General features: G+C 38.6%; 1 pseudogene; it reads right to left on the bottom strand.

Annotated features, from left to right (window-relative positions):
• LOC116905791 overlaps nt 1–13,492 on the bottom strand; it is a 114,123-nt pseudogene that overhangs the window by 5,886 nt on the left and 94,745 nt on the right.

The raw sequence follows: 13,492 nt of genomic DNA, 5'->3' as shown, positions 1-13,492 counted from the left end.
GTCTGCCCATCACAACTTTAAGCCCCTCTTGGGACCCACAGCGACCACTGAGGGGTCTCCAACCCTTCTCTGGGCACCCAAAACAGAAACAAACCAGTAAGATATAAGACAGAAAACAATACGAAACATAAAACACAGAGTATAGCCTTAGCTCGAGCATACCCCCGAACCCGGTGTGCGTAAGTCAAGGGGGCAAGCACGATCTCAGACGAGCCCCCAAATGTTGGACCCTAAGGACCACCACAAAAGATCCGCTTGTCCCCAAAGACCACTGAAGCCGAGATTTGATGCAATCAGCAAGAGGTTTATTAATTTAGATTTCCAGCATGCCAGGGTTCCTCAGCCTTCAGACAGGAACTGAAGGAGAAGAACCCCGCCCTACAGATACATGTTACTTTTAAGCACAAAAACCACAAGGGCTGTAGGAATGGGGAGGGGGAAATTGAAGCATACAATGGTCTCTATGAGGGTTGGACTCCTTCGCCCCTTGATTTCATTGGTCCATGTCGTGGTTACTCTATTACTGGTGACCTCTTTGGGTGGTGGAAAGCCTCTGGCGGTCCTGCCACCCATGAGACTACTACCTGATAGTCATGGGACTCTGAGGACTGGGTGTAACTAGGTCACAGAGGACAGGGCATAACTAGGTCACAAAACCACAAATAGGTGGGGGAGGTATAACTGGTGGAATTTCCTGGCAGGGGAATTTTCCATAGGGGAGGGGTGTAGCTTGTGTAATTTTCCTTTGGTTCCACAGTATTATTAGCTGTACTATCCCCAAAGTCTTCCCCTCTGCCATCTTTCCTGGCTTTTAAAGTTCCTCTTAATCCTGCAAACTCCCCTTTTCAGTCCCTCTGTCAGTCCTTTGTCTCTCTATGATAGTCTCTTTTAGTGTGAGGTAATTTCTTTATACTGGGAAACAACTATAACTCAAGTTTAGAGGTTACCAGATTGAAAATATGTAAGTTGACTTTGGAATCTAAGAAAAGATTAAATGAAAAATTTCAATGATTAAATTTTACACACACATTATTAAAGAGTTTGCTCCTGTGCAGGAGAGATGATAACTTCACAACCAACTATCAGACTGAGCATGGGTATCCTAATGGAAGAGTTAGGGGAAGGATAGAAGGAGCTGAAGGGGTTTTCAACCCCATAGAAAAAACAACAATATCAACTAACCCCCCCACACACACACACCCTGCAGAGCTCTGAAGTTCTCAGGGACTAAACCACCAACCAAAGAGTACACATGGAGGGACCCATGGCTCCAGTTGCACATATAGCAGAAGATCACCTTATCTGTCATCAATTGGAGAGACCCTTGGTCCTGTGGAGACTCAATGCTCCAGCATAGGAGGATGCTAGGGTGATGACACAGAAGTGGATGGAGCACCCTCATAGAGACAGGGGGAGGGGGAATGGGGTAGGAGGGTTTTTGGAGAAAAAAAAAAACAGGGAAAAGGGGACAATTGAAATATAAATAAATAAAATAACCAATAATAATTAACAAAAGCCCCAGTATCCTCTAACTTAATGAAAGTTTAACTGACACACTAGTCACAAAGCCCACCTATGCAACCACTTTGTGCCCCAACCTGCAGTGGGTTCAGCAGAGACCTGAGGAGGGGGCGAAAGAATGGGGGACAGGAGACACAAAAGAAGGAGAGCAAGTCCTTTGTCTGATCAAGCTCTCAAACTTCATTTCAGGGCAGTGGCTTATAAAAATAAACAGGAAGACTACACAGGGCCCAAGACCAATTCATCACCCTCACCAACATCCCATTGTTCTTTTCGGTTCCTGTAATCCTAAACAATAAATTGTGGGTGTACTGATAAGAACAGATAACTGGAAGCTCTGATTGGTTGGTATTGTTGTTCTTATGGGGTTGCAAGCCCCTTCAGCTCCTTCACACCTTTCTCTAATTCCTCCAATGGGGGTCCTGTTCTCAGTTCAGTGGTTTGCTGCTGGCTTCATATGTAACAGTTAATAGCCTTGTTGGGGCACCAGTGGAAAGGGAAGCCCTTGGTCCTGCCAAGGTTGGACCCTCAGTATAGGGGATTGTTGGGGGGGGGCGGTAATGGAGGGTGGATGGGGAGGGAACACACATATAGAAGAGGAGGGGGAGGGGTTAGGGGGCTGATGGTCAGGAAACCAGGAAAGGGAATAACATTTGAAATGTAAATAAGAAATATGCAATTTAATAAAAATTGAAGGAAAAAAAAAACAAAAACAAAACAAAACAAAACAAAACAAACAAAAAAAAAAACAAAAAAAAACAAGAACAGATAACTGGCTGGGTTTCCCAGACACAGAGGCTGCATAAGTGGGCCTGAAACATTTCTGAGAACATTCCTGAAACAAAGGGTGTAAAAGTAGGCTTGGCTCCTGGCAATTTGGTACTTAGATTTAGGATGCTGGTTTAGTAAGAAACTTTAAATTGTTTTGGGTGTTACTGAGGGTTGAAACTGGGGCCTTGTACATGTAGGAGGAGCCATTTCCCATGGAGCTACGTTGTAGCATCTTTTATTTTTGTTGCGAGACAAAGTCTCATGAAATTTCTGGAGTCACCCTTGAATCTACTATCAATTCAGCCAGTTCTTTAGCTGAAATTCATCTACTCTAAACTCCCAAATAACTACAATCCTGATTGGAGATGTATTTTCAAAAAGAGTTTTAAAGGTTTTGTCCTAACTCTCTAACATCTTCCCTCAGCCTTTTAATAAATATATAAATTGGCTGGAAAGTTGTTTAGTTTTTTAGAGTTTGTATGGAGATTTATGCCTCAGAAATCCATAGATTTCATGTCCAATGAAACTTCACCAGAAATATTTGACAAAGATATTGCTACAAGAACCGTATGTGCAGATGTTTTGCTGAAGTTGTTTATCAGCTATAGGAGTTCTGAGGTAGAATTTTTGACTCTAACCAAGTAAGTGAAATATCTGTATGACAATAACTTCAAATATCTAAAGAAAGAAATCAAAGAAGACATCAGAAGACTTAAAGATCTCCCATGCTCATGAATTGGCAGGACTAACATAGCAAAAATGGCCATCTTACTAAAAGCAATCTACAAATTCAATTCAATCCCCATCAAAATTCCAACTCAATTCTTCACCGAGACAGGAATAGCAATTCTCACATTCATCTGGAATAACAAAAAAACCCAGGAGAGCGAAAACTATTCACAACCATAAAAGAACTTCTGGGGATTCATCATCCCTGAGCTCAAGCTGTAGTACAGGACAATAGTGATAAAAACCTCATGGTCTTGGTAGAGAGATAGGCAAGTAGATCATTGGAATAGAATTGAAGACCAAAAAATGAACCCACACACCTACAGTCACTTGATCTTTGACAAAAAAGCCAAAACCATCCAGTGGAAAAAAGAGAGCATTTTCAACAAATGTTGCTGGTTCAATTGGAGGTCAACAAGTAGTGGAATGTAAATTAATCCATATCTATAACCTTGTATAGAGCTCAAGTCCAAGTGGATCAAGGCCCTCCACATAAAACCAGAAACACTTAAACTAATAGAAGGGGAAGTGCAAAAGAGCCTTGAATACATAGGCACAGGGGAATTTTGGCCCGGAAACCGGGAAAGGGAATAACACTCAAAATGTAAATAAGAAATACTCACGTTAATAAAAAAAATTAATAAAAAAAAGAAAGAAAAAAAGACACGAATGGCTAATGCTCTAAGATCAAGAGTTGATAAATGGTACTTCATAAAATTGCAAAGCTTCTGTAAGACAAAGGACAATGACAATAAGACAAAATGGCAACCAACAGATTGAAAAAGATCATTACCAACCCTATGTCCAATAGAGGGATAATATCCAAAATAAAGAAAGAACTCACGAAGTTAGACTCTAGAGAATCAAATAATCCTATTAAAAATGGGGTACAGAGCAAAACAAAGAATTCTCTACTGATGAATCTTGAATGGCTGAGAAGTACCTAAAGAAATGTTCAACATCCTTAGTCATCAGGGAAATGGAAATCAAAATGACCCTGAGATTCAACTTCATACCAATCAGAATGGCTAAGATCAAAAACACAGTTGACAGCAGATGCTGGCTAGAATGTGGAGAAAGCGGAACAGTTGCTGGTGAGATTGCAAGCTGTTAAAATTACTTTGGAAAACAGTCTGGAGGTTCCTCAGAAAACTGGAAATAGACCTGAAAACCCAGCTAATATCACTCCTGGGCATATACCTAAGTGATGCTCCAATATATAACAAGGGCATGCTATAATATGTTTATAGCAGCCATATTTATAATAGCTAGAAGCTGGAAATAACAATCTACATGTCCCTCAACGGAGGAATTGATATTAAAATTGTGGTACATTTACACAACAGAGTACTACTCAGCTATTAAAATCAATGACTTCATGAAATTTTCAGGCAAATGGATGGAATTAGAAAATAGTTCCTGAAGTAGAAAATATCTCCTGAGTGAGGTAACCTTAACACTAAAGAACACACATGGTATGTACTCACTGAGAAGTGAATATAAGCCCAAAAGCTAAAAATAACCTAGAAACAACCCACAACATAGGAGACTTAAGAAGAATGAAGACCAAAGTACGGATGCTTCGATCCTACACGGGAAGGGGAATGAAATAATCACAGGAGGTAGAGGGAAGGAAAGAGGAAGAGGAGGGAAAAGGGGTACAGAATCGGGTATAGGAATGGACTGCGGAGAAGTATAGAGGGTCAGGAAATTGAATAGAAATATGTAGCAGTGGGGGATAGTGAACTGGGGGAAGCCAGTAGAAAGTCCCAGACTGTAGAGAAGCAAGAGTTTCTCAGGACACAATGGTAATGACTTTAGCCAAAATCCCCAACAAAGGGGAGAAAGAAGCTGTAGAGACCACCTCCAATAGATAGGCATGGTCCTCAGTTGAGGCATCCCTACTTACCCATCTCAAAATTTTTAACCCAGAAATTTTCCTGACCAAAGGAAAGACATGGACAAAATATGGAACAGATACTGAAGGAAAGGCCATCCAGAGACCTCCCCACCCAGTGATCAATCCCATCTGCAGACACCAAACCCCCACACTATTGCTGATTCCAAGCAATGCTTGTTGCCAGGAGCCTGCTATTTTTGTTCCCTGAGAGGTACTGCTAGCACGTAACTAATATAGATGCAGCCACTCACAGCCAAACATCAGACTGAGTCCAGGGATCCCAATGGAAGAGCTGGGGGAAGTACTGAAGGCACTGAAGGGGATTGCAACCCCATAGGAAAAACAATATCAACTAAGTGGCCCACTCAGAACTCACAGGGAGTAAACCATCAACCAGAGAATATATATAGAGGTATTCATGGCTTCAGCTACATTGTAGCAGAGGATTGACTTATCTGGCATCAATGGGAGGGGAGGTCCTTGGTCCTGTGCAAGCTTGATGTCTCAGCATAGGTGGATGCTAGAGTGGTTACGCAGGAGTGGGTAAGTAGCTGGAGAAGTACTCTTATAGACACAAAGGGAGGGTTATGAGATGTGGGTTTGTGGAGGAGAGACTGGGAAAAGTGGAATATCATTTGAGATGTAAACGAATAAAATGATTAATGAAAAATAATGTGCTTTAAAAAGAGAAAAAAGTCTACAAATTAAAAGTAAAATCACTAAGATGAGAAACACACTAGCTGCCTTTAGTAGTAAATGAGAATTTATAGGTAGCAGCAAAAACCATTAAAAAATGAAACACGGGGGAAAAAGGCAAAAACAAAAACAAAAACAAACTAAAAGAATCAAAACAATTAAAACATATGGACAGCAGGGAGTGCACCCAGTGCAGGTCAATGTAAGAGTAACCTCAAGTTTCAGAGCAACAAAGAATGAACACTTAATAAAACACAGACAAAAGTAGATGTCAATCTAGAATTATAAAAGAGCATCAGAAACCATAACCTATGTTCAACTGAAGTTATTCTTAATAGTCTTTTAAACCATCATCAACTTGTGAGAAAAAGGTAAAAGCCTATCATTTTTGTTTACAACATGTAGAAATAAAAACAGGTTGGGGGTAGGGGCAGAGATGAAAATAAGCTGTTGTGATTTGTATGGTCTATATGTAAGACACAATGTAAAATGTGAATAGACACACTGCAAAAGCTAAAACAGACATTATTTGGGGTGTTTATTTCTTATTAACAAATAGTTATTTACTCTTAAGGCAGCAAGAATAAGATAAAGTGATTAAAACATTCATTTAAGAGGGTAGGACATCTGCCCAAAGGCTCATGGCTGGGAAGGACACAGGCCCCAAGGTGAAACCCACTATTCTTCTTCTGCTTACATCCTGTACTAGCTGATTTTGTGTGTCAACTAGACACAGGCTAGAGTTATCACAGAGAAACACCTCCATGAGCTCCAGCTGTAAGGCATTTTCTCAATTAGTGATCAAGGGGTTAGTGCCCATTGTGGGTGGTACCATCCCTGGGTTCTATAAGAAAGCAAGTTGAGCAAGCCAGTAAGTAACTTCCCTCAATGGCTTCTGCATCAGCTCCTGTTTCCTGATTTGCTTGAGTTTCAGTCCTACCTTTCTTTGGTAATGAACAGCAATGTAGAAAGTGTAAGCTGAATAAACCCTTTCCTCCCTAACTTGCTTCTTGCTTATGATGTTTTATGCAGGAATAGAAAGCCTGACTAAGACACATCCATAGAGCCAGGTTTCTATGAAGCCTGGCCTGAGAAGCTTCCCTTTTACAATCAATAGTAGTCAATAGCTCAGCCCTAGTGGGGCATTTTAATACTGTTCCCACCCCTCTTAACATTTAGAGGACATCAAGGTTAATACACTCACAAAATCACAGTGGCTGTGGTTATGTGCATAAGCTCAAGCCAGACAAAATTCATCAGAGACAAATAGAAGAGGAACTCAGAGTGCCCACCCCTCACTCAGGTGCTGTTTGCAATTGACATCTACTGGGGATTGTTCATTCTTCTTTGGGGTGTGGTCATGATCTGGGGAATAGCACTGCATCCATTCACATATGGGAAAGACTAAATGGACTTAGTGGCTTATCAAATTGAAAAAAAATTAAAGGGGACATGAAATTGATCTATTTGTATATACATAATTGTAAATGAATAAATTAATTACAGATAAAAGGAAGAAAATAATGAAAAGTAAACAACAAAATGATAGGAAATCAAAATCTAGATGAAAATGATGTTATTAATAACATTAATTAATACTCTAGCTAAAAATTGGAGATATTGAAATGAGTGCAATCCAAAACTTTCTCTTAAAATATATACATATATATAATATTATGTTTATATATACATTTTGATAGGTTGTTTATGAGAGAGTGTAGACTATATTTTAAGTGTTTCATGTTCATTTTGACATTTCAAGTGTACTGATTTTTTATATTTCCATATAAATTTTTTCTTTTGATAAGTGTAACATATATAAATACATATAAATATATATATTTGTATATGGAGGAAAATTAGATCATACTAGCCTTAGTCAAAATAGAGCTGGAGCAGATAAGTTAATAAAAAAATCAAGATCCCAATGAAAACTATTTTGCAGTAATAAAGTGGTTTATATAATGATAGCTAGTTATTCTTTTAGAAAACTATTAGTATTTTTTTAAATGCACAAAATAGTGGGGTTTTTTTTATTATTAATTTGAGTATTTCTTATATACATTTCGAGTGTTATTCCTTTCCGGTTTCAGGGCAAACATCCCTAATCCCCCCCCTCCCTTCTTTTTTTATGGGTGTTCCCTCCCATCCTACCCCATTGCCGCCCTCCCCCAACAATCTAGTTCACTGGGGGTTCAGTCTTAACAGGACCCAGGGCTTCCCCTTCCACTGGTGCTCTTACTAGGATATTCATTGCTACCTATGAGGTCAGAGTCCAGGGTCAGTCCATGTATAGTCTTTAGGTAGTGGCTTAGTCCCTGGAAGCTCTGGTTGCTTGGCATTGTTGTACATATGGGGTCTCGAGGCCCTTAAAGCTCTTCCAGTTCTTTCTCTGATTCCTTCAACAGGGGTCCTATTCTCAGTTCAGTGTTTTGCTGCTGGCATTCGCCTCTGTATTTGCTGTATTCTGGCTGTGTCTCTCAGGAGCGATCTACATCCGGCTCCTGTCAGCCTGCACTTCTTTGCTTCATCCATCTTGTCTAATTGGATGGCTGTATATGTATGGGCCACATGTGGGGCAGGCTCTGAATGGGTGTTCCTTCTGTGTCTGTTTTAATCTTTGCCTCTCTACTCCCTGCCAAGGGTATTCTTGTTCCCCTTTTAAAGAAGGAGTGAAGCATTCACATTTTGATCATCCGTCTTGAGTTTCATTTGTTCTAGGAATCTAGGGTAATTCAAACATTTGGGCTAATAGCCACTTATCAATGAATGCATACCATGTGTGTTTTTCTGTGATTGGGTTACCTCACTCAGGATGATATTTTCCAGTTCCAACCATTTGCCTACGAATATCATAAAGTCATTGTTTTTGATAGCTGAGTAATATTCTATTGTGTAGATGTACCACATTTTCTGTATCCATTCCTCTGTTGAAGGGGATCTGGGTTCTTTCCAGCTTCTGGCCATTATAAATAAGGCTGTGATGAACATAGTGGAGCACGTGTCTTTTTTATATGTTGGGGCATCTTGTGGGTATATGCCCAAGAGAGGTATAGCTGGATCCTCAGGCAGTTCAATGTCCAATTTTCTGAGGAACCTCCAGACTGATTTCCAGAATGGTTGTACCAGTCTGCGATTCCACAAACAATGGAGGAGTGTTCCTCTTTCTCCACATCCTCGCCAGCATCTACTGTCACCTGAGTTTTTGATCTTAGCCATTCTCACTGGTGTGAGGTGAAATCTCAGGGTTGTTTTGATTTGCATTTCCCTTATGACTAAAGATGTTGAACATTTCTTTAGGGGTTTCTCAGCCATTCAGCATTCCTCAGCTGTGAATTCTTGGTTTAGCTCTGAACCCCATTTTTTAATAGGGTTATTTGTCTCCCTGTGGTCTAACTTCTTGAGTTCTTCGTATATTTTGGATATAAGGCCTCTATCTGTTGTAGGATTGGTAAAGATCTTTTCCCAATCTGTTGGTTACCGTTTTGTCCTAACCACAGTGTCCTTTGCCTTACAGAAGCTTTGCAGTTTTATGAGATCCCATTTGTCGATTCTTGATCTTAGAGCATAAGCCATTGGTGTTTTGTTCAGGAAATTTTTTCCAGTGCCCATGTGTTCTAGATGCTTCCCTAGTTTTTCTTCTATTAGTTTGAGTGTATCTGGTTTGATGTGGAGATCCACTTGGACTTAAGCTTTGTACAGGGTGATAAGCATGGATCGATCTGCATTCTTCTACATGTTGACCTCCAGTTGGACCAGGACCATTTGCTGAAAATGCTATCTTTTTTCCATTTGATGGTTTTGGCTTCTTTGTCAAAAATCAAGTGCCCATAGGTGTGTGGGTTCATTTCTGGGTCTTCAATTCTGTTCCATTGGTTTATCTGTCTGTCTCTGTACCAATACCATGCAGTTTTTATCACTATTGCTCTGTAATACTGCTTGAGTTCAGGGATAGTGATTCCCCCTGAAGTCCTTTTAATGTTGAGGATAGTTTTAGCAATCCTGGGTTTTTTGTTATTCCAGATGAATTTGCAAATTGTTCTGTCTAACTCTTTGAAAAATTGATTGGTATTTTGATGGGGATTGCATTGAATCTGTAGATCGCTTTTGGTAAAATGGCCATTTTTACTGTATTAATCCTGCCAATCCATGAACATGGGAGATCTTTCCATCTTCTGAGGTCTTCTTCAATTTCCTTCTTCAGAGTCTTGAAGTTCTTATTGTACAGATCTTTTACTTGCTTGTTTAAAGTCACACCGAGGTACTTTATATTATTTGGGTCTATTATTAAGGGTGTCGTTTCCCTAATTTTTTTCTCGGCTTGTTTCTCTTTTGTGTAGAGGAAGGCTACTGATTTATTTGAGTTAATTTTATACCCAGCCACTTTGCTGAAGTTGTTTATCAGCTTTAGTAGTTCTCTGGTGGAACTTTTGGGATCACTTAAATATACTATCATATCCTCTGCAAATAGTGATATTTTGACTTCTTCTTTTCCGATCTGTATCCCCTTGACCTCCTTTTGTTGTCTGATTGCTCTGGCTAGAACTTCAAGAACTATATTGAATAAGTAGGGAGAGAGTGGGCAGCCTTGTCTCGTCCCTGATTTTAGTGGGATTGCTTCAAGTTTCTCTCGATTTAGTTTAATGTTAGCAACTGGTTTGCTGTATATGGCTTTTACTATGTTTAGGTATGGGCCTTGAATTCTATTCTTTCCAGGACTTTTTTATCGTGAAGGGTGTTGAATTTTGTCAAATGCTTTCTCAGCATCTAATGAAATGATCATGTGGTTTTGTTCTTTCAGTTTGTTTATATAATGGATCACGTTGATGGTTTTCCGTATATTAACCATCCCTGCATGCCTGAATAGTGGGTTTTATTGTCAGTTCTCATGTATGTAGCATAATTTATACAAATCAATTTAAGAAGAAATAATAAACAACCATATTAACAACATTTTCAATATATATGAGACAAAATTGATTAAAGATGAAGAAATGAAAAGGAAACTGCATTTCAATATTCTAGTAATAAGAAAATATAACGTACATTGGGTCATAAACCCCATGTGAATAAATGTGGAAGCATTACTACTACCCTATGAATCAAATCTTTCAGTCACAATGAAAACTAGAGAATGATAACAGAATTTGTAATGGACATTAGTGTGGATCCTGAATGAAGGCTGATGCATCTGACCCAACACACTGGAGCAAGACTTCTATATGAGGTTGAGAGCAAGAACTATGAGTTTCTTCTCTCACATATAGCACAGTGATCTATTAAACTATAAGGTATTCCCTGAAAAGCCTCTAAGAATTTATGCATGTTTTTCATGTGTTCAAGAGGATAAAGTAACTGACTTTACCATAACATTGATTGAAAATTGGAAACCGAAGTTTTTTGTCTTGTTTGTTTTGTTGTTTTGTTTTGTTTTGTTTAACACCAATTAAGATAGTGCTTGCAACATCTAATGAAATTTTAACATTTAAGAGATCATATTGCTCTTGCACAGGACCTGTGTTTGGCTCCAATAGGAACATCTATCATATCACAAGTACTTGTAACTCCAACTTCAAGTGATCTTAGCAGCACACACACACACACACACACACACACACACACACACATTCAGAAATAAAAACAAGTCTTACTAAAAGAGCAAGAAAGATTGCTTAGAGGGGAAGGGTGTTTGTTGTGTAAGCTTGGTGAACTGAATTCAATCCCAGGCACCACATAAAGATGGTAGTGAGATCCACCTCTATAGAGTTGTCCTCTGACCTCCACCATGTGCCATAGCACATATCTTTCCCTAACCTAGAACAAAAACAAGCACACATACAAGCACATGTACACACACATTGAGAGAAAGAATAATTTTAAAAGGTACCAATAATCTTCATGATTTAAACAAAAATTTGATAAATTTATAGCAAGACCTAAAATTTACACAACCTCTTTGAAAGCATTTAAAGGTTTAAGTCATCAACTTACAGTAGCTATAGATACCTGCTGTAGTTTAGGCTAATCAAATACTACCATGAAGTGTGGTAGGGAGGGTTTGATGAACCAACTGCAACTGAGGAACTATTGGCAGTTGCCAGCTGCTGGGGAAGATGTGATCACTAGTATGCTTCAGTAGAAAACCCTGTATTCATGAACATGATGACAGTACTAACTGGACTTCTTGGATTCCCACAAAAGAAAAAGAAGTAGAGAAAAGAAGAGGATGAGAAAGAGAAACAGCAACAGAAGATGAAGTTGGGAGGATGACACCAAAGGAAAAGTTTTGTGTGGTGGATGTGTTCATAGTTAATTATATAAATGCATTGACTTCTCAAGGAATAAAAACACCAGAAACTTCATTCCCAAATATTTATATAATATTGGAGGTTACTATGCAAGTCTTCAAAGGAGGACAACTGATAGTACTCCCCAGCTATGATGCGTATGCAATACAACAACCAGCACAGCACAATAACCCTAAGGATGCAATTGCGGCACTGATATCTTGGCAGTAACCGATAACTGTCAAATTTTACTTGAGGCTCCTCAACAGGAGGGTATTCATGTGTCTTAGAGTAGGTGAGTGGAAACTTACTCATCGACCAAGGCTAGTTTGATTGTGGATCTAAGAGAAGCTTCCACAGCCATTTTATTAAACCAGCAGAACTCCTGACTGCATTCAAAATACTGTGCTCATACCCACAGATACACATAGCTCTTATTATTTATCAAAGAAACTTCTACATTCAATAGACATAGACCATTACAGAATATCACAACTAGTCAAAATGGAGAGAATAACTGATCCTACAGTGTCCGGTGCCAATGAATACATCTACAACACAACTTCTGGACATAAAGCTCAGGGAATATTGTGAAAGGGTGGAAAGATTGTAGAGCCATAGGATTAGGAAGTCTGCAATGAGATGGTTTCTCCTATAAATGACAGGGATGATTTACCCATGATATTTCAATAATTTGACTGTCTAAAGAAGACTTGAACAAGTGCAATAGATAGTCTAACATGGTTTGAGTCAATCTCTTAGGGACCTCACTCTAGAGAAAGAACTACATGAAATTAAGGAATATGGGGAGTGGTATAAATAATATTGTCCCGGAACAAGTTCCTTAATTGTTCAGATAAGTGGTCAGCCCTGAAATCATGTTCATCCAAATAACACTAAATGGGCTGAGAAGGTTGCTTTTACATATTTATGCACAGATAAAAATGTAACAATTACAAGTAAAAAAGAGTCCATGAATTTGAAATTGTGTAAGAGAATTTTATATGGAAGGGTTGGAGGAAGGAAAAGGAAGAGGAAAATGATGTAAAATACTGACCTATAACCATGACAATTTTGTCTCAGTGTAAAGATGGATATAATGATCAAGAAAACCCAATAGTGTAGAAATAGGACTACCTAAATACAATTAGTTCATTCTTTATTTACAAAGTTACTCACCCATTTATTACAGATAGCATAATCTTTTAAACATTTTTCTGAAATAGGCAGACATCTTTCTACCAACAAAACTACCCAGAATCTCTACCTTGTATCACATAAAAACAGGATATAAGTCACAAGAATAGTGACATCAATTCATCAAAAGCAACTTCTAAAAGAAATTCTGAAAAACATTTGTATTTCCAATTAAAGAAATGAATAATGTAAAGTTAAAATAGATGTGAAAATTACATTTACTCCAACTTTGAAAGAGGGAATAATACAAATTTAGATAAAATATTTATTTTGGCAGAATTCAGATTTTAGTGAAATCTGATCATGGACAAATATTTTATGCATTTGCTAATTCAACTGGCCAAGAGTCAAAACAAATGTTCATCTGGAAACTTAAAAGTCTACATTATGG

The sequence above is a fragment of the Rattus rattus genome, chromosome 1, assembly GCF_011064425.1.
Source record: "Rattus rattus isolate New Zealand chromosome 1, Rrattus_CSIRO_v1, whole genome shotgun sequence".
Lineage (NCBI taxonomy): Eukaryota > Metazoa > Chordata > Mammalia > Rodentia > Muridae > Rattus > Rattus rattus.
The sequence above is the reverse complement of the archived record's forward strand: the minus strand, read 5'-3'. Positions and strand labels throughout refer to the sequence as shown.